Raw genomic sequence first — 21544 nt, forward strand, 5'->3', positions numbered from 1 at the left:
CTTTTGTTAGCCATGCCACTACCCAACAAGAAGAGGGTACCATTGAGTCACAAAGGTGGTGACAAACCTTGCCCACCTCAGGCAGCATAATATCCAGTTTCTCAGCCTTACAGTAGATCATCTCATCTTGAGAAGGTGTTGCTAAACTGTCTTCTTGATCTGGTGCAGCACATTTGATGTAGGTATACCCACAGTAACAGGAGAGAGGGAGCCCTAGGATTTTGATGCAGCATCAGAGTGGGGTACAGTTCCTAGTCAGGAGTGTGAGGCTTGAGAGGAATTTAATGTTTCCATGCAACTATTTCCTTTGAGCTACTTGGTGCTCAAATTTATGACTTTGAAAGGTGCTGTTGATGGTGGCTTTGCTCATTGCTGCAGCGCTTCTTGTGGATGGTAACGAGAATGAACACCAGATAGTGTATGATGGTACATATCAATTAAACAGGCTGCTTTGTCCAGGACGTATCAAGATTTGGGGAGTTTTTGAAGCTGCACGTATCCAAACAAGAGGACAGTATTCTTTCACACTCCTGACTAGTGCCTTGGACAGGGTGACCAGGCTTTCGGGAGGCAAGAGATGAGTTACTTACTACAGAATTCTAAGCTCCTGCCCTGCTGTTGTAGCCAGGGCATTTATATTGTTGTTTCTGTTCAGTTTCTGGTTAATGGTAATCTCTTGGATGTAGAGGGTGAGGGATTCAGTGATAGGTGATGTCATTTAATATCAAAAGAGATGGTTAGATCATCTGAGGTAACACGGTGTGGAGCTGGATGAACACAGCAGGCCAAGCAGCATCATAGGAGCAGGAAGGCTGACGTTTGGGCCATTTCTGATGAAGGGTCAAGGCCCGAAACATCAGCTTTCCTGCTCCTATGATGCTGCTTGGCCTGCTGTGTTCATCCATTTTCTGATGCTAATTTGAATTTCTGCATCAATAACTAAGACCATCAAAAGATGATGATAGCACATCATGTCTCCATCTACATCTCCTTTTTTCCTCTCTAGACTGTATGACATTATCAAAATGGGCAGAGCTTTGTGTAGTATGAAGGTGCAATTTTTATACACAGCGAGTGATTTGCGTGTGGAATGAACTTCTTGAGGAAGAGGTGGATGTGGGCACAATTACAATGTTTAAAGACATTTGGATTAGTACATGAAGAGGAAAGATATGGGCCAGGGTCAGGCAGGTGGAGCTAGATAAGTTTGGGATTATGTTCGGCATGGATTGGTTGGACTGAAGGGTCTATTACCATGATGTATTACCACATGACCCTATTGGCTTTTCTAGCATATTTACCCGGTTGTCAAATTTGAATAACAAGTCAAAATACTGTCGTGTAGAATTAGCAGCAGATTTTAAATGGACCTTTTGTGAAGATTGCATGACGCTTCTGAGATCACACCGGCTCTCCCAGATTGACTGTTTGGAGCAAAATACAGTTTATTGCATTACATCATGTATCCTGAAACATTGTGAAGATGACACTGATTTTGATTCATTCGAGTGTGCTTTGACAGCAGGCTTGAAGATCCGTGTTTTCAGTTTGCAACTTTATATTTTGTCCACCATCTCTCAATCTCTTATGGCACATCAAATCCTTTCCTTTGCTTTCTACATGATTAGACCAAAACAAAAAAAGAACTGTGCTATTTTGGGTAAACAAAACAGATATAGTAAAAAATGTATTGCGAAACAGCGTTGTTGAGACCATATTGTAACTGCACCAACTCAATCTGACTGCCTGGATTTTAAAACCCCGAAGCTCAATGGCCCCTCTAGATTTGTATATCTATCTAATTAATCAAAGTTTGCAGATTTTTTTCATATTGAGTTCTATATTCTAAATGTCCTGGTGAAAATAATTGATATAAGACAGAATTGGTAATGTGTTTTAGAAAAATACTGAACTGCGGAGCTCTGTCAGTTTGCATAGTCAGAAAAAAATGTTCACCTCTGCAGCTTTTCACATCTACTGATCTCAAAAAGTGGTCACTGTATTTCTCCCTCCAGCAAATTGACCCCTTAGAAAGATGCATCAGTAACAATTATTTAAGCTCTTATTCACATATACAATTCTCCACCGCACCCGTTGTGGCTTCCACTACATCAGGGAAACCACGCGGAGGCTTGGGGACTGCTTTGCAGAATACCTAGGCTCAGTTCGCACAAAACAACTGTACCTCCCAGTCACGAACCATTTCAACTCGCCCTCCCATTCCGCAGACGATATGTCCATCCTAGGCCTCCTGCAGTGCCACAACGATGCCACCCGAAGATTACAGTATCAGCAAATCATATTCCGCTTGGGAACGCTGCAGCCCAATGGTATCAATGGGAATTTCACAAGCTTCAAAATCTCCCCTACCCTCACTGCACCCCAAAACCAGCCCAACTAGTCCCTGCCTCCCTAACCTGTTCTTCCTCTCACCTATCCCCTCCTCCCACCTCAAGCCGCACCTCCATTTCCTACCTTCTAACCTCATCCCACCCCCTTGTCCTGTCCCTCCTCCCTGGACTGACCTATCCCCTCCCTACCTCCCCACCTACATTCACCTCTACAGGCTCCATCCCTGCCCCTTTAACTTGTCTGTCTCCTTTCCACCTATCTTCTCCTCTATCCATCTTCGATCTGCCTCCCCCCCTCCCTATTTATTTCAGAACCCCTCCCCATCTTCCTTTTCTGATGAAGGGTCTAGGCCCGAAACGTTAGTTTTTGTGCTCCTGAGATGCTGCTTGGCCTGCTGTGTTCATCCAGCCCCCTCCACACTTTGTTATCTTGGATTCTCCAACATCTGCAGTTCCCAATATCTCTGATACAATTCAACGTTTCTCATTGTGTATTCTAGGTTACCCATTGCTTTCACATGCAGCTAGAACTGATGAATAATGGATTTTTTTGCAAATTATTTTCTTTCACTGACAGAACTTCTGTGAGATGTCTGACAGAGAATGATTAACTTAGAGGTTGGTCTTCTCTTCTTTTAATGCAGAATCATAGCATTTAACAGCACAGAGGGAAGTTAATTGTCTTATTATGTCTGTGCCAATTCCCTGAGGAGTTATCTATTTATTTCAAAACCTGAACATTTTTCTCCAATCTTATATGATACTTTTTCAGACTACCAATCACTTCCCTTTTTAAGCCTTTGTGGGTTTTGTTGTTACTTGCTCCTGTTTGATAAGACATTCCATTCCGTAACACTCTTTGCATGACTTCTCATTTTATTATTTTCTTAGTGTTATTTGTAGATGAATTTTATTTATTCTGTTACATGAGATTCTCATGTAACAGATGCAGACTGAAACCATTGTTGCTAGGTTATGTAGTGCATGCTTGCAATACACAACACTGCGACTCTCTTGTAGTCTCTTCTCTCCATCTTCGGTCCGCCTCCCCCTCTCTCCCTATTTATTCCAGACCTTCTCCCCATCCACCTCTCTGATGAAGGGTCTAGGCCCGAAACATCAGCTTTTGTGCTCCTAAGATGCTGCTTGGCCTGCTGTATTCATCCAGCTCCACACTTTGTTATCTTGGATTCTCCAGCATCTGCAGTTCCCATTATCTCTGATAATAAATGTTTACAGAAAAGTGTAAAGAATGGTTCCAATTATGCTTTGCCCCTTTTTAGGCTGCATGTTGGGTACATCCAATGAGAAATAAATACAGATTATCCAAAGCAAAGTACCCTGGATGACTAAGGATATTAATAAGAAAATAAGGAAGGAAAAGGAGGCAACAATACATACCAGAATAATAATAGCAATAGAATCAGGAAGAGTATCTCAAATTTAGGAGGGAGGCTGGAATAAAGAAGGTTAAGAGGAAGCATGGGGAATGGATGGCAGGCTGTTCCAAAACAAATAGTAAATTATTCCTTTAGCATATTAATAGTGAAAGATTAGTGAAGGATAAAGTGGGGCTCATAAGGAACAAGCTGGGTAAGCTGCTCACTAAAGCAAAGGGCATTCAGAGGTAATAAATGAATGCTTTGCTTCTGTCTTTATCAAATTAGAAGATGGTGACAATGGCTCGGTTGAAAGTATGGGTGTTGAGCAACTGAGTGGCATAGTGTTAGGTAAAGAAGAGGTGCTAAAAAGGCAGGTAGAGAAGTCCCCAGGGGACATGCCCATCCTGGGCTGCCTGCAGTGCCATAATGATGCCACCCGTAGGTTGCAGGAACAGCAACTCATATTCCACTTGGGAACCCTGCAGCCCAATGGTATCAATGTGGATTTCATCAGCTTCAAAATCTCCCCTCCCTCCACTGCATCCCAAAACCAGCCCAGCTCGCCCCCGCCTCCCTCACCTGTTCTTCCTCTCACCTATCCCCTCTTCCCACCTCAAGCCGCACCTCCATTTCCTACCTCATCCCGCCCCCTTGACCTGTCTGTCCTCCCCAAACTAACTGACCCCGTCCCTACCTCCCCACCTATACTCTCCTCTCCACCTATCTTCTCCTCTATCCATCTTCGGTCCGCCTTCCCCTCTCTCCATATTTATTTCAGAATCCTCTCCCCATCCCCCTTTTCTGATGAAGCGTCTAGGCCCGAAATGTCAGCTTTTGTGCTCCTAAGATGCTGCTTAGCCTGCTGTGTAAGTGTAGGTGAGCCTTTTTAAGATTGGAGAAAGTTGTAAGCAGCGTTCCCCTGAAATTGGCGTCGGGACCCTTGCTTATTCTGATTTATATCAATGATTTGGAGATGTGTTGATGGTAAAATTTCTAAATTTGTAAAAAACACTAAACTGAGGAGAATAATGAATTGTAAGGGTGATGCTGACTGACTTTCGAGGGACTTTGCCAAGTTGGCCAAATGGGCAGACACCTGGCAGGTGAATTTCAATGCAGAGAAATGCGAAGTAATACGATTTGGTGGAAGAAACACAAAAGGACAATACGGGAGCAGAGGGACCTTGGGGTACATGTGCATTATTCTTTGAAGGTGGCCAGGCAAGTTGAAACAGTTGTTGGGAAAGCTTATAGGATCCTTGGGTTTATAACAAAGGCAGACAGCATCAAAGCAAGGAAGTGATGCTGCACATCTATAAATCGTTGAACAGATCCTTTTCCATTTGCAGTATTCTGTTCATTTCGAGGCACCTTATTTAAGAGAGCACGTGGAAGCTTTGGACAGAGTGCAAAGGAGATTTCCCAGAATAATACAAGCAATGAGGGATTTTAGATACAAGGAAAGATTAGACAAATCATGCTTATTGTCCTTGGAGCAGAGAAGATTATGAGGTGACCTTATTGAGGTTTTCAAAATTCTAAACAATTTTGACGGGGTGAAAAGGTATTCTGTTTTGAATTGATGATATGCCAGTAGTTAGGGATCACAATTTCAAGATTGTCAGCAAGAGAGCTAGGAGTGAGATGAGGAGGAGCTCCTTGACTCAGAGGATTGTTAGGATTTTGAATGTGCTTCCTGTGGGAGAGGAGGAGGCGGATTCCATGGGAGGTTTCATAAGAGTGCTGGATATACATTTGAAAGTGATGAATTTAGGGGGCCAAGGAGATAGAAAATGGGACTAGCTAGCTCACTCTTTTGGGTGTTAGTACAGTTAGAATTGGACAAATGGTCTCCAAACTTCTACGATTCTATGACAAACTCAAAAGAATTAGGCTTCTTTTTTACAAATTCAAATGAATTAAAGACATTTAAGAAATGAAAGACCTGCCAAAAACATCGAACAACAAAGAACAACACCTGAGTAGATCATTCCCAAGCAAGTGACAACCTATTCTTCCCAGTCAACGTTTCACTTGTAAAGTCAGAGATTGAAGAGAGAAAGTACAATGGTAAACTTGATAAAGCAATTGCATTATGGGGTAAAAATTGTATCAGTGATAATGGGAACTGCAGATGCTAGAGAATCCAAGATAACAAAGTGTGGATCTGGATGAACACAGCAGGCCAAGCAGCATCTCAGGAGCACAAGACCCTCTGATGAAGGGTCTAGGCCCAAAACATCAGCTTTTGTGCTCCTGAGATGCTGCTTGGCCTGCTGTGTTCATCCAGCTGCACACTTTGTTATCTTGCATTATGGGGTACCAAGGAGTAAAGCCTCGGGAGAGACATGGTGTAGGTAGTTGACCTAAAAAGATTAACTCAGGAGCTTTGCAATGGTGCCACCACCCACAGATTTTTGTTTTAGCCATTCATGGGCTATGAGTGTCGCGCCAGAAGTTATTACTCATTCCCAATTATCAGAGGGTAATTAAGAATCAACCACACTGTGGTGAGTCTGGAATCACACATAGGCCAGACCAAGAAAAGATGGCAGATTTTCTTCTCTGAACGGTATTTGTGACATTTGTGAAGAGATTGGATTTTACAACAATGTCTGTGATTGTGTTGGTCACCATTAGGCGAACTTTTCATTCCAGATTTTTATTGAATTCAGTGTTCATGATCTGCTGCAGTAGCATTCGAAGCCACATCCCGAGATCAGACTCAGGTTCTAGCTCACTCGTCCAGTGAAATTATTACGTCTCCTTCACCTTCCATTATATTGAATAATACATCATTGTCTCTTGCAAGACCTAATTAGTGTTTGATTTGTTATTAGTCATTAATCAGTTCTACAGTCTACAGCCATGTAACCTAGTTGCTAACTCTTAGGAAATAAGAATGTCTCTTACAATGCCAATGTAGTTAACAGTCTTGAGCTAACACAATCTCATATCTTAGTATTATGTAATGAGCTTATTGGGCTGAATCTTTTTTTACTAGATACAAGTTGTGTTGAATGGTTGAAGATTTCTGCCATGAGGCTTAGTGACATCTCTGGCTATATTTTATCAAATTTGCCTGATTAGCAGTCTACCCTGCCCCTTAGATACTCCTCACATTCAAATCTTGCTCCATCCACCGTATTGCCATTCTCTGAACAACTTGTCACTAAGTGGAAATCCAGCGAAAGAACAACACATCTTTAAAAAGCAGTTCTGCACCCAATGAGCACTGGCATTCTGAAACTTTCCTGCTTGTTCAAGGAAAAGTTACAGAAGATGTCATGAAGAGGAGGATGACTGCGATTCTCCGGTAGGGACCAGGGAATGGTGCAAAGGCGAAGAGTCTTTTTCCTGGAAGTCAGGCAAAGGAGGCCACAATACCAGACCCTTGCAGCCTGGGCCAAGGTCACCACCTGGGTCAATGCTATCTCCACAGTGTGGAGGAATGGCCAACAGTGCCATAAGATGGTTAATACCTTTGACACTGCACCAGGGTAAGTGCCACCATCATCTCTCCGATGAATGAGTGAGTGAGTTGCCATAGTCCTAATTGGCCATAGAGCTGCTCTCTCATTAGAGAGAGATGGCTGGTGGTGATTTTACCTGAGGGCCACCATACCTTAGACCAGGGAGAAGTTGAGAAGGAGAGTCCTTCATAGTAACTCCAGCTGGCAAGGGGGATTGAACCTATGCTGTTGGCTTCACACTGCTTTGAAAACCAACTGTTCAGACAATGACAAAACCAACCCCTCACATTCACCCTTTCTCTGCTGCTATACCCATCTCCCACCAAGGATCATGTTCTACCAATCTCATTGTAGCCTGCAGCATCTTCTGTCACATTCACTGCCAGCACTGGCCCATAAACTCCCATACCACTAACCTATATTAACTTGTGCACTGCCTACTCAATCAGTCAGGTCACTACACTGCCACTACTCACATGCCCAAGCACTAACAGCTGTGTCACTTGCTTTCATCTCACTCATTCTCTCCTGTCTCTCTGCGCAGGAGCAAACAGTCCACTGAAGGGCAGATGGGGCTGAGATGGATGGAAGGGTGCCTGACACAAGGAGGAGAGAATCCTGGCTCTAGAAGGAGGGAAGACAAAGGCAGGGAATGAGGGGAAGGCCCCAGGAGTTCGGCGTAGGGGCTGGGTTAGGAGGGAAAGTATGGGAAAGGACTGGGCATGTTTGGTGAGGAGAATAGTGAGTCTTTCTTCCTCTCCGCTTCCCATGTTCTCACTGCCCCATCCCCTGCTGAACCCCATTTCCATATTGCGTTTCTACTGTGCACATATGCAGTGCGGCCTTTGCGTATGACATCATGATGTAGAGGGTCTGGAACTGTGTGCATGTACAGTACAATTGCCCGCAGTTGTGTGTGTGTGTCAGCAGAGACCACCCTTTTCTCTCATCAACTGCTCACCTTGTTTCCAATACAAGAACCAGTCTCCTATAGAAGATTATCAAAGATATTTGCCTCAATCACTTCCTGCTGTAGCAAATTCTACATTGTAATATCCCTATGAGTAAAACTCATTCTTTGTATTTTTGTATGGAAATTGGCACTAAAACTCCTACTCCAGAATATTGTTTCCATGGCATCCGGGAACTGATGCAATATTTGGGGTCGTTAGATACAGTTCAAAATCATCACTTCCCTGATTATGGAACTCCAGTTCCTTCCAACACACCTCCCCCATCCCCCAATTCCCTCACCTTGCTCTTATTTGGCAACAACTTATTGTATGGTGTTGGAATTTTAGCTTGCGATTTTCCCTTGGGTTGCTCTTGTTGTCACAAGTAATTTGTATTCAACGTGCAACTCTGTTTGTTAGTTCAATACTGTTTCTTGAGATTCAACACTGCCTCCCACCTGTACTTAAACCTGCAGCCAGTTAATATTCTCAGAAAGACATGCAACAGCATGAAATGTATTTGAAGAACATTTTTAGTCCACAATGGCTCACATCCTTTGTAAATCTTTTCACAGGGCTCTGTCCAATTTAACACTTGTTAACACTTGTTTGCCAAGTATGCTGAATTACTGTTCTCCTTGATGATAGATTGTTATTGGTGAACAAATAAGTGAATAACTGCCTGCATTAATACTTACATAATATTTTTGGTCATTTGTGAATTCATCTGATCACAAAATTGGTTGAGGATTAATTGGTTGGGGCTTCTTTTCATTTATTATTCCATTCAATATTGCATTTGAACTTTTGGTGACCCTGGAAAGTATCAATTAATTTGTGAGTGATGTATTTAAATGTATGTATCATTATATTGTTCATCTGAATTCCCATAATTTATGCCAATCAACGCTTTGTTTCACTTGTTCATATTGGTTAGGAATAGTGAGCGCAATATGGAAATCTGTTTGAAGATCACAGTCATTAGATTGCAATATTTTTAGATGTTATGATCCCAGCTGATCTTATTTCTGGATAAGTCAGATCCCAGAAATTAACCTCGGTTTGATAGAACCTATTTTCACAGGTTTTGGTTTTAATGAAGTAGCCTCACACGGAAACATAGGTACACAATACAGCAGATTTGCTTTAATGATGAAATTGAAATTCATTAAGAAATTAAATGAAAATAAAACATAATAAAGGATGCCATTTACTTACAATACAAATTAAAAGGTTTTCAACTGCACAATAGATGTATAATCCTATTTATTCCAAAATACTCCCTTAAGAACGAAAACAAAATCTACAGCATTTTGTATACCACCCAAAACACATCCCTAGTATGCTAACTAAAATGCCACTTGTGCAATGTTCACATTGGAGTTGCTATATCTAATGCCTTGGTAGGTTTAACTTACCTGTGATTTCTACTTTTAGAGTCAAAGAGTCTTATAGCACAGAGGCAGACTCTTCAGCGCAAACTGGTCCATGCTGACCAAAATGTCCATCCATGCCAACCCCATTTCCTTGGCCCATATCCTTCTAAACCTTTTCTATTCATGTATTTGTCCAAATGCCTTTTAAATAATCTTACTGGACCTGCCTCAAACACTTCCACTTGCAGCTTATTCCATATGCACACCACTGTCAATGTAAAAAAGGTGCCCCTCAAGTTCCCATGTATTCTTTCCCATCTTACTTTAAACCAATGCCGTCTTGTCCTTGATTCCCCAACCTTGGGAAAAAGACTGAGTGCATTCACCCTATCCATTTCTCTCATGATCTTATACACTTCTATAAGATCTGCCCTTAGTTACCCATGCTCGAAACAAAAAAAAATGTTCTAGCTTGTCCAACCTTCCCTATAACTCAGTCCCTTCAGTCCTGGCAACCTCCTTGTAAATTTCTTCTGCATTCTTTCAAGTTTAATAACATCCTTCCTACAGCAAGGTGACCAAAACTGAACACAGTACTCCAAGAGCGACCTCACCAACATCCTGTATAACTGCAACATAACTTCCCAACTTCTATATTCAATGCTCTGCCCGATGAAGGCCAGTGTGCCAAAAGCCTTTTTCGCGGCTTTGTCTACCTGTGACAGCCATTTCAGAGAACCATGCACCTGGGCTCCAAGGTCCCTCTATTCCACTGCACTCCCTTAAGGCCCTACCATTCACCATGAAACTCTTACCTTGATTTGATTTTCCAAAATGCAACACCTCATACTTATCTGTATTGAACTCCATTTGCCACTTCTTGGTCCATTTCCCCAGCTGATCAAAATCCAGCTGCAATTTCTGATAATCTTCCTCACTGTCCATGATACCATTTATTTCAGTGTCATCTGCAAACTTGCTAATCGTGCCTTGTACATTTTCATCCAAATCATTGATATAGATAGAAAATGGCAATGAATCCTGAGGCACACCACTATTCACAGGTCTCCAGTCTGACAAGCATCCTTCCACTCTTACTCTCTACTTTCTACCATCAAGTGAACTGTGTATCCAATTTGCCAACTCTCCCTGGATTTCATGCGATCTAACCTTCCAGAGCAGCACACTACGTGGACCTAATCAAAGGCTTTATTGAAATCCATATAGACTAGTCTACAGCGCTGCCCTCATCAACCTTCCTGGTCACTTCAACAAAGAACTCTAACAAATTTGTGAGGCATGATCTCCCACGCATGAAGCAATGTTGACGATTCCTAATCAAGCTTTGACTTTGCAAATGCATGTATATCTCATCCCTTAGAATGTTCTCGAGTAACGTACATACTACAGATATTAGGCTCACTGGCTGATAGTTCCCTGGTATTTCTTTGCATCCCTTTTTGAATAAGGGCACAACATTTGCTGCCCTCAAGTTTTGCGGGACCTCACCCATGGCTAATGATGATGCAAATATATCAGCCAGGGCCCCTGCAATTTTTTCTCTAGCCTCTTTCAGGGTTCTTGGGTATATCTGGTCAGGACCAGGAGATTTATCCACTTTCATACATTCTAATACTTCCAACACCTCCTCTACTGTGATATGGACTGTCCCCAAGATATCACAACTAACTTCCCCAAGTTCCCAAATCCTCATGTCTTTCTCCATGGTAAACACAGAGGAGAAATATTATTTAAGGACCTTGTCCATCTCCCGTGGTCCTTGAGGGGTCATATTCTCTTTCTCATCTTTTTTTTACCTTTAATATACTTAAGGAATCTCTTTGGCTTTACTTTATCTTCTCAACAAAGCTATCTCATGCCCCCTTTTCACTCTCCTGATTTCCTTCTTCAGTAAACTCCTGCATCTCCTAGACATTTCCAAGGGCTCCCTATATCCTTTTTGCCTATACCTGAGGCATGTCGCCTTCTTTTTTTCTGGTCAAAGCCTCAATATCTCTTGTCATCCAGGGTTCCCTATTCCTGCCAACCTTTCCCTTCACCCTCAAAGGAACGTACAGACATTGAACTCTAGCTATCACACTTTTAAAGGCCTCCCACTTGCCAGAGGTCCCTTTGCCTGCAAACAATCTATTCCAATCAAGACCTGCAAGCTCTTGTCTGGTTCCATCAAAATTCCCCTTGACTGTAATTGTGTATAGCTTCTTCCCACAGCTGTCATACACACAGGCTTCAATGTATTGAGCTTTAAGTAACCTCTTCAGGCTTTTCTCCTAACACTTTTGGTAAGTGTCTAACACAATCTCTTGACTCTAAGGTAACCTAATTCACTAAATATCCATTTTGTCTCAGAAAGCATGGGTCAGTGCAGCTATCCTATTCCAAGAATTTCATGGGATTACTCTGCTTAAATAAAAGCTGATATCCAAAAATGCCTCTCAGCTATGGATGTTTCCCTTAGGCTTAAAAACAAGTTTCTGAAATCTCTAACAAACCTTGAGGCCGCAATGTTTATGTTGCTGGGTTGCCAAACAATCTAAATTAATCAAATGTCCGTTAGTGGGGGGAGAAAAACATTCACTCTTAAACTAGGCTTATGGACTTCCCTTTAAAAAAAAATCACCATGGCTACAGAAATACTTACAAGTTAATTATTCAGTTAAAATATTCAGACCAAAGACTCGCTAATAACTAACTAAAACACAGAAATCCAAACTTACAATAAATAGTATAAAACAAAATCCTGCAGTTTTCATCTCACAGACAATTCTGAAGTTGCATTTTCCTCTTGTTGCATTAAGGTGTTTGACAAAATTTTGCAGCAATTATTTGGGGATATCTCATTTATATCTCCTCATGAAAAGATAGTTCATCTATCTTTGTAAACTGTCAGTTGTTAATATTTTGCTTCAAGGATTGCATTCCAATAAGCCCCCCATGACTTATAGAGGAGCTGAATATTATTTAAACGGACAAGCCCTGCAGAAAAACTATGGGACAGAAAGATTTGGGAGTCTTTGTCTATGAAGCACAAAACACTAGCTGCAAAGTTTAACAGGAATTGGAAAGATAAATCAAATATTGACTTTTATTTCAAAGGGAATAGACATAATAGTTCAGACAAAAAATATACAGGAATTAGAAGCAGTTCAGAGAAGGTTTACTATATCAAGTAGATTGAGCTTGAACTCATTAGAATACAGAATAATGAACAATGTCCTTATTAAAACATACAAGATACTTAGGGGACTTGACAGGGTCAATGTGCAAAGGTTGCTTCCCCTTGTAGGAGAGTCTAGGACCAGTGGGCATAATCTCAGAATAAGGGGTCACACATTTAAAACAGAGATTAGGAGGAACGGCTTCTCTCAGAGGGTAGTGAATCTGATTTTGATTTATTTATTGTCAGATGTATTTTGTTACAAAATACAGTGAAAAATGTTGTATGATGTTATCACTCTCTGGCATCATCTTAAAACACAGAAAAATACAACAAAACAAAGAACATAAATACAGAAAAAAATGAAGAAATGAAGAAAAAATATTCAACTTTATAGCCCCTCTTGTTAAGTGGTCTGTCGTGGGCCTTGGGACAGGTGGCCAGGCACGAGACCCTTTGCCGCGCCACTGCTGCTGGAATGAAAGTCACCACTCTTCAGCGCCATCTTGCCTCCACCAATGCCCTCACCTGTATGGGCCCTCACCCGACTTCGCCAATGTAGATGCCATTGACATCAAAGGGTAGCGTATCACCCAAACTCCACTTCACCACTGCCATGAATCTGCTTCGGGCCCACCTCGCTGATGCAGCCATTGCTGATGACTCAGGTTCTTGTACTGGGCCCACACTCGCCTCTGCTGCCACCTCCATGAATCGGTGTTGGATGAAGATGCTGCCGGGAACCCAAAACTCGCCCCTGCTGCTGCTGAGTACTTCCTGAGTCGGCAGTAGTATCTTCTCATCAGAAGTTGCTGGGAAGACAAACTTGCCTCCAACAACACTGTCATGAATCCGTGCTTTTGGGTCCATTCGCTGCTGCTGACGGATGTCATTGCCGTGAGCTCTGCTAAAGTAGTAAGTAGTATAAAAAGAGAAAAAAAAGAGAAACAAGAAAGAAACTAAAAGAAGAAATGAGGACCATCTCTGGGCTTGAAAGCCCTACTGCACTGTCATCTTACTGGAAGGGTCACAGGAATCTGTGGAATTCTTTACCACAGAGGCCTGTTGAGGCTGAGCTTTTAAGTACATTCAAGGCTGAGGTAGATTTTTATGCAGACAAGGAATCAAGTTTTATGGGAAAAGATAGGAAAATGGATTTGAGGATTATCAGATCAGCCATAGTCCCATTGAATGGTAGAGCAGGCCTGATGAGCCAAATTGCCTATCTCTGCTCCTATGTCTTATGGTCTTTGTTAGTTGTGAAATTCCCTCCCTAATATGTACTGTAGGTCTACATGGACTGCAGCGGTTCAAGGAGGCCACTAACTTCACAAGGAACAGCAACAAATACTAGCCCAATCAGTGGCACTCACATCTCACAAATGAATAAAAATAAAGTTCAAGAAAGGTTGGATATGGCACTTAGGACTAAAGGGCTCAAAAATATGGGTGTAAAATGGTAACAGGCTGTTGAGTTGGATGATCAGCCATGATCATAATGCAGAGTGGAGCAGGTTGTAAGGGCAAAGCTCTTGTTCTCTATCTTTTGATGGTTATTTGCTCAGACACCTCTTTATTTGATAATCAAAGTGTTTGATAGTCATGTTTTGAAGCTTGTAAGGAAGTTACACTATGTCAAAGGTGCCATATAAATGCATGTTTTATTGCTATTTAGCTGTTTTATTTCATATAGTAGTTATAAGTTTGCATGAGCAAAAGTAAATATTCCACTGAAGAAATGCATGTAGGGTGCTTTCTCTTAATATATATTTTTGATGAATATTAAAAGGCTGTGGAGTGTATGTTGCAAAATGTGTATAAACAGCTTACATAATCTGGATGTTATTAGTGATCTGTAGCAAGTGTCCTTTTTATATATAGTCATTTTGGAATTGTGAAACCTCATTGCCACTTTAAGAGGCACATAGCAAATTATTTCCCTGACTTAACACCAATGACGCTGTTTTCCTGGATATATTAGAAAAAAAGCTGCTCTGAGGTTGGAAGCTACAGTATTTTGCCTAAAATAAAATTCCTTAAATCGAGACATTATTTGGAACTAAAATGACTTTGATGATCGGTGAGATCAAGTTGGATTACCTTGAAAGTCAGTAGTGAATTTGCTTTCCATCAACTGTGAGCCTTGTACAAATGCCATACACACAAAAGCCAGGCTGCTTTGAATGGAAAATGTTTTCCCAGAAGACACTGAGGAAGCTGCCAGCGTAGGGTTTTACTACATCACCTGAATTACAAAGCTTCAGTTGATGTGTGGGTCTATCTCCTTGCTGTGTGTTCCCAGTACTGAGACCTGCTTGGAATATGGCTGCATGGAAAAGCCTGCTCTGCACTTCATGGCCTACTCAATGCAAGCTAATGCAATAGATAAACAGTACTAAACTGGGCTATGCAGACTCTCTGGAGCCTTTGCTGAAGCTGCTGTGAAAAAATGGAGGGCTTAGCTGATTCAATTTATGGTCATTTCTACATAGGTCTCATGCGTCATGGCTTTACTAGGAATTGAAGAGACATCAGGGACATCTTCACTAACAGGTAAAGAAGCTTTGTAATTGATTTAAATCAGGTTATTTTTGTCAGTACTCATCCTTAAATTTACAGTATTCGAGTTGTGCTGCACCTTTCAACACAACAGTTTCTTGTCACAGATTTTCACATCATTTCAAATGATGACACAATGCCTTTTTACAAGTAATAAACTTCTGATTCTTAACTGTTTTTTTACACGGACTGAGGTCATGAAACTTCAATTTTCTCTGTTACTATGTGACACTGCATCTCTCAAAGGCTGCTGGCAAAATCCTTGGAACAAACAATTTGTACTATTCCTGTGTTGGGGACTGCATATGCTTTTTCTTTGCACAAGTCAATTTTATTCAACATATTTAAAAGGGTACTGATTTCATGAGAAAGTGTTTTGTAATTATTGTTTGCTTGCCAATGCATGGAGTAGCAATGCAGTGTGTAAAAGGCTTTGATACATCAATTCTGTACTGTCATTGTAGTATAAATGATGAACAACTGATGTTGTTTTTCTCCCTCCAGAAACAATAAACAATTTGCTTTGCAATTCTTAATGTAGCTGCCTTTGTAGATTCATAGGTGTACAGCTTTGATTTCATGTTCCCTTCATTGAAAAAGGAAAAGGGGGACTATTGCATAAGCCTTCTAATTTCATTTCACTAAGAGATTCATTTGCAAAGTGAATAAAGAGCAAAGAAGGAAGAAAATTACAGCACAGGAACAGGCCCTTCGGCCCTCCAAGCCTGCGCCCATCCAGATACTCTATCTAAGCCTGTTGCCTATTTTCCAAAGATCTGTATCCCTCTGCTCCCTGCCCATTCATGTATCTGTCTAGACACATCGTAAATGAGGCTATCATGCCCCCCTCTACCACCTCCCCTGCCAACATGTTCCAGGCACCCACCACCCTCTGTGTAAAGAACTTTCCATGCATATCTCCCTTAAACTTTTCCCCTCTTGCCTTGAAATTGTGCCCCCTAGTAATTGAGATCTCACTCTGGGAAAAAGCTTCTTGCTATCCACCCTCTCTATACCTCCCATGATTTTCTAGACCTCAATCAGGTCCCCACTCAACCTCCGTCTTTCTAATGTAAATAATCCTAATTTACTCAATCTCTCTTCATAGCTAACACCCTCCATACCAGGCTTAATCCTGGTGAACCTCCTCTGCACCCTCTCCAAAGCATCCACATCCTTTTGGTAATGTGGCGACGAGATCTGTATGCAGTATTCCAAATGTGGCCAAACCAAAGTCCTATACAACTGTAACATGACCTGCTAACTCTTATACTCAGTACCCCGTCTGATGAATGAAAGCATGCCGTATGCCTTCTTGACCACTCTATCAACCTGTGTTGCCACCTTTGGGGTACAGTGGACATGAACAGCCAGATCTTTCTGTGCATCAATTTTCCCCAGGGCTTTTCCATTTGCTGTATAGTTCGCTCTTGAATTAGATCTTCCAAAATGCATCACCTTGCATTAGTGAGAAGGAAGATGCCAGGGTGTCTTTTTTGGATAGCATAATTTTATTATTGAAAGATGTTAAGTTCAAACAATTTGAAGTGATTTTAGCTAATGTTAACTGTGCAAACGATGAGGAGGATAGACTGCCAGGGATCATAGACTGGCTGCTAGAGTGGATTGACTTGTGCAGATAAGATTTAACAAAGTGCATACTTTGGTAGGAAAAATGAGGAGAAATTGTATAAAATAAAGGGCTAAGTATGACAGGTAACGCATCAATTGAGATACTCAAGAGGGAATTGGATTAGGACCTGAAGAGAAAGAACTTGCAGAGTTTTGGGAAAGCTTCTGCAACTGGCAGTAGGTGAGTTGTGCTGGCAGAGAGCTGATACAGCCACACAAGCTGAATGGCCTCCTACTGTGTTGTAGTGACCCTGTGATTCAATGACAGCAATGTCTTTTGTCGCACCTTGACCTTTGTGGCAGGAGATTATGCTTCAATGTTTATTCTAATAATGTTGAAACTCTGAGCACGGTTTTTCCAGTCCAGTAGAAATGAGGACGGTGTCAGGAAAATGGGAGGGAGCTTCGTCAGGATAACTCCCTGATGCATTCTAGTTGATGGCATTCTTTCCGTGGACTGGGCTGGTAATGGTATTGATTGACTGCTCCAGGGAGGCTGGCATCCAACTAGAAGGTCGAGGCTCCAATTTGTGATGATTTTGTGGAATGACTGGAACATTTTCATTGTCGTTCTGGCCCCCAGACATGTGTGAGGTCTATCAGCTCAATAGAGGTGACCTCGTTGTAACTGACTGGCATGTACCCATTGGAGTTGAAGTCTCCACACCCTAATGATAGGACAGCACATCTGAAAGGCCACAATCACATCCGATTCTGAGGAGGAGCATCCTCTCCATCCTGGCTGACCCTGCTGAGTTTGGGAGTGTTTGTTCAGTGCAGGCTGGGGAGGTCTTCCTCAATATGGAGATGCCTTTTGCCATCACCAACCTGCCTGAGCAGTGGTCACCTCTCTCAGAGAGACTGCTGAGGCTCCAGAGCTGCCAGCTTCTGAATGGGTCAGCAGCATTGATAGTCCTCTCACTGTCCTTCAGTGGATGATTATTTTAATGGAGGCCAATTAAGTAGCCACTTCATGGAAGACTGAGCTGCCACTCTCACTGCCTGAGCTCTCAGCAATCCCATTTGGCCCTGACATTGGGATTCGCAAGCCTATAATCTGCCACTTAAATGTGGCAATGCGGGACAGTACATTGTCGGAGGTGCCTTCTTTCAAATGAAAAATTCATTGTGATCATATAGCCCTGTTAGCTGGGTATATAACAGAAACTGTGACATTGAAGAGCCAAGTTTTCTCCCAGGGCCTTGAGTAACACATATCTTGACATGACTTTACTAGAGTCTTGTGAATTACTCCATTGCTATTTGTGGGAAATTGCTGTGTGAAAATTATCTTCTGCTTTTCCTTGCATCGGAATAATGAATATAATTCAAAAATATTTCATTGGCTGGAGAGCACATCTGATGCTGTGAAGGATTGTTTCTGAATGTTATTTCATGGGTAACTTTTGTACTCTATTAGAACCAACTTCAGCGATGGCTCCTCTTGTGCCAGTGAGTTAGGGAAAAGTCAGATTATGAGTCATAAAAATGGTGGGTCTTCCCTTTTCTCTGTAGAAGAAAAAATAGAATCTGCCCCGGTGATTAGAGGGCATCAGAGGATTTTTCCCTACTTTCCCATTGTGCTGACTCATGGGGTCATATTCTTCATGGTTATTGCCCGTCACATTGTGTAATTAGAGCACTCTTCAGGAAGCTTCACGGTGAATATCAGTACAGGCCCTTTTAAAATGGAGAGGATGTTCTTGACTGTAACCAACATCTGCACTTGTAGATATTTTTAATCAACCTGTTCAGAGATGATTCTACCCACGTCTAGAGCAGGTGGGTCTTGAACCCAAGCCTCCTGGCTGAGATGTAGGGGCACTATCACTGCAGCACCAGACCTTTAATCACCACTTGTACACTTTTCAATAGATATCACCAGATTGACAGCAACAAGTTCATTAGCTGAACATTGCAACGTTTTGAGAGATAGCAGCATTGTAAGAATGCCACTAGGTTAGTAATGTGGAGGTCCAAACTATTGCTGACAGCACATCAGTTTGAAACCTACCATGGCAGCTGGTGGAATTTAAGTTCAATGAATAAATCTGGAATTGAAAGTTAGCCTTAGTTGTAATGATCATCTTGAAACTGTCAGTGATTCCTGTCATGTCCTTTGGCACTATAGAGGTTTCCAGAGTGAAATCTGCCATCCTTACCAGGTCTGTCGACAGCTGACTCCAGACCCACAGCAATGTGGCTTGCTCTGAACTGTCCAAAGAAATCTCACATGTGCAAACAGTGCCCAGTTTTTAAAAGGAAATGCTTTTATTGTAAGCGAAACAAGCCACTTTCAGAAAATGTGTCATAGTAGAATTTAGTCACAAAAGGGCAAAGGGCCAAAGAACTCCTGACAAATAGGGACAAATGAGACAGGGCAATCTGCAGAAAAAGGCAAACTGAAAGTTTTTCTCAGGGAATTTGGTGACCTAGAGCAAACATTTTGACAGGCTGACATTTATGCCAATGAGCATCTCACTTCACCTTAGAGGTAGAGTCATAGAGGTCTACAGTTCAGAAAAGCACTTTGGCTCATTGTGCCTAATTGGTCAAAAACAACCACCTAACTCTTCATCACAGACTCATTGGTGGGTGAAGACAAAAAATCACAATGACACATGTTGTAGACTCCATGGGAATCTCTGCTAAAAAATGCTAGGCACTGTGTCAATATGCAAGGTACTCCAGAGATAAAAGTAGCTGCTCTTTCAGGGATAAAATCCTTGTGAAAAACATGCAAGAGATTAAAGGTCCTCCGGATTAGAAAACAGCTCAAGAAGAAAACTCAGGAAGATACACTGAGACAATTACCTTCTATCCAAGAAAGCACTATCCTTCCAAAAAAAAAGCCCTAAAGGACTGTAGATACTGGAAATCAGAAATAAAAACAGAAGTAGCTGGAAAACGCAACAAGTTTGGTAGCATCTGTGGAGAGAAAGCAGAGTTAATGTTTTGGGTCCGGTGAGCCTTCTTAGGACCAGAACTGTTGAGGTTTCCAACTATTTCTTTTTTTGTTTTTACTACTCTTCCAAGAACATGTTCAGAGAAAATACTGAAATCTCCAGATCATCTGAATTTGTAAAGTAAAAACCTTGGGGGAGATGTGGTAGTGGTAAATTTCTTTATGTAAACAAATGTATAACTTTGATAGTAATCTGAAAAGAAGAGTGGGGGTGATATTAAGCATTGGTCTGATAAAGTTAATACTTGATTAACTGAAACAAACACCACCACTCACTATGATGATGTTATGAGGACTTGGTGGGCGAGTAAAGTAGTTTTTGTTAGAGGCAGACATAAGTGGTTAGCACTGCTGCCTCACAATGCCAGGGACCCAGGTTTGATTCTAGTCTTGGGAAACTGCATGGAATTTGCACGTTCTCCGCATATCTGCATGGGTTTCCTTCAGGTACTCTGGTTTCCTCCCACAGTCCAAAGATGTGCAGGTTAGGTGGGTTTGCCATGGTAAATTGCCCATAGTGTTCACAGAGATGTGCAGGCTAGGTGGTTTAGACATGGTATATATGGGATTACAGTGATAGGGTCAGATTTTAGGTCTGGGTGGGATGCTCTTCAGAGGGAAGGTATAGCATCAATGGGCTGCATAGCCTCTTTCCACACTGTAGAGGATTCTGTGATTAGGCCAGGTCATTTTGCAGCCATGTACAGCATAAAATGCCTGCAACCTATAAATAGTTGCAACAATGCAATAATCTATAATTTGTTCACAAGTCTTTCCTCCTTCAGCTTGAAGGAAGCTTCCCCTCATTGTATACCAGACCACGTTAGCCCCTAAAGCATCTCACACACTGGGAAGACGGTAGAACACACAACAGTCATCACTTGCTAAACTGATCAATACTGATACAGCATGCTTTTTCCAATGACCCTGGTGTTAGGTTCTCTGTTTTGGTTCTGTTTGTTGTTTTACAAGTAATCCTTCCATTAAGCGTTATAGATTCCATTGCGTTACATTTCCTGACTTTAACATCAGGATGGGTATAGATAAAGTGAATGGCAGATATCTTTCCCCTGGGTTGGAGATTTCAAGACAAGGGTGCATATTTTTTAGGGGAGAGGAGCAAGACTTAAAAAAAGACATGAGGGGCATTTTTTTGAGAGAGTTGTACGTGTGTGCAATGTACTTCTAGAAGAAGTGGTGGGTGTAGGTGTAGTTACAGCATTTAAATAACATTTCGTTAAATACGTGAATAAGAAATGTTTAGAGGAATATGGGCCAAGCACAGGCAGATGGGATTAGTTAAGTTTGGGATTATGGTTAACATGAACTGGCTGGACTGAAGGGTCTGTTTCTGTGCTGTATGACTCTATGACTGCCAGACAGATGCTAAATTGCATGGACTGCACAAACATGAGGAGCCAGCAATGAAAACAGACACCCACATTAATTCCACTGCAGGAAATGTTTCATTCAGACCAAAGAGTAGATTTGTACTTGTGAGGAGATTAACCTTAGACTGCAGCTGAACAATTTATTACTACAGTTTTAGTTCACTTTCAATTTAATGAGGTAATTACACAGTTCACTAGGTTGTGTTCTTTCTCAGAAGCAAGTAATACATCTCTGCAGTGACATTGTTAAATTAGTAGAGCAAGATAGCTCAGGAGCTTAATAA

General features: G+C 41.7%; 1 protein-coding gene across 9 annotated transcripts in view; it reads left to right on the plus strand.

Moving 5' to 3' along the window:
• Nucleotides 1-21544, plus strand: part of LOC125462707 (probable tRNA methyltransferase 9B) — a 78897-nt gene that overhangs the window by 13276 nt on the left and 44077 nt on the right. For 3 of the 9 annotated variants that reach the window (XM_059647895.1, XM_059647889.1, XM_059647897.1), the window contains exon 2: nt 15206-15266. The exons of 2 other annotated variants lie outside the window; for them this stretch is intronic. The gene's annotated coding sequence lies outside the window, so the exon portion shown is untranslated. Of the gene's footprint in view, nt 1-14707; nt 15267-21544 lie in introns of those variants that run through there. 4 more of the 9 variants (XM_048553416.2, XM_059647887.1, XM_059647915.1 and 1 more) reach the window with 2 other exon arrangements.

The sequence above is a fragment of the Stegostoma tigrinum genome, chromosome 1 (genome assembly GCF_030684315.1).
Source record: "Stegostoma tigrinum isolate sSteTig4 chromosome 1, sSteTig4.hap1, whole genome shotgun sequence".
NCBI classification, from domain to species: Eukaryota; Metazoa; Chordata; class Chondrichthyes; order Orectolobiformes; family Stegostomatidae; genus Stegostoma; species Stegostoma tigrinum.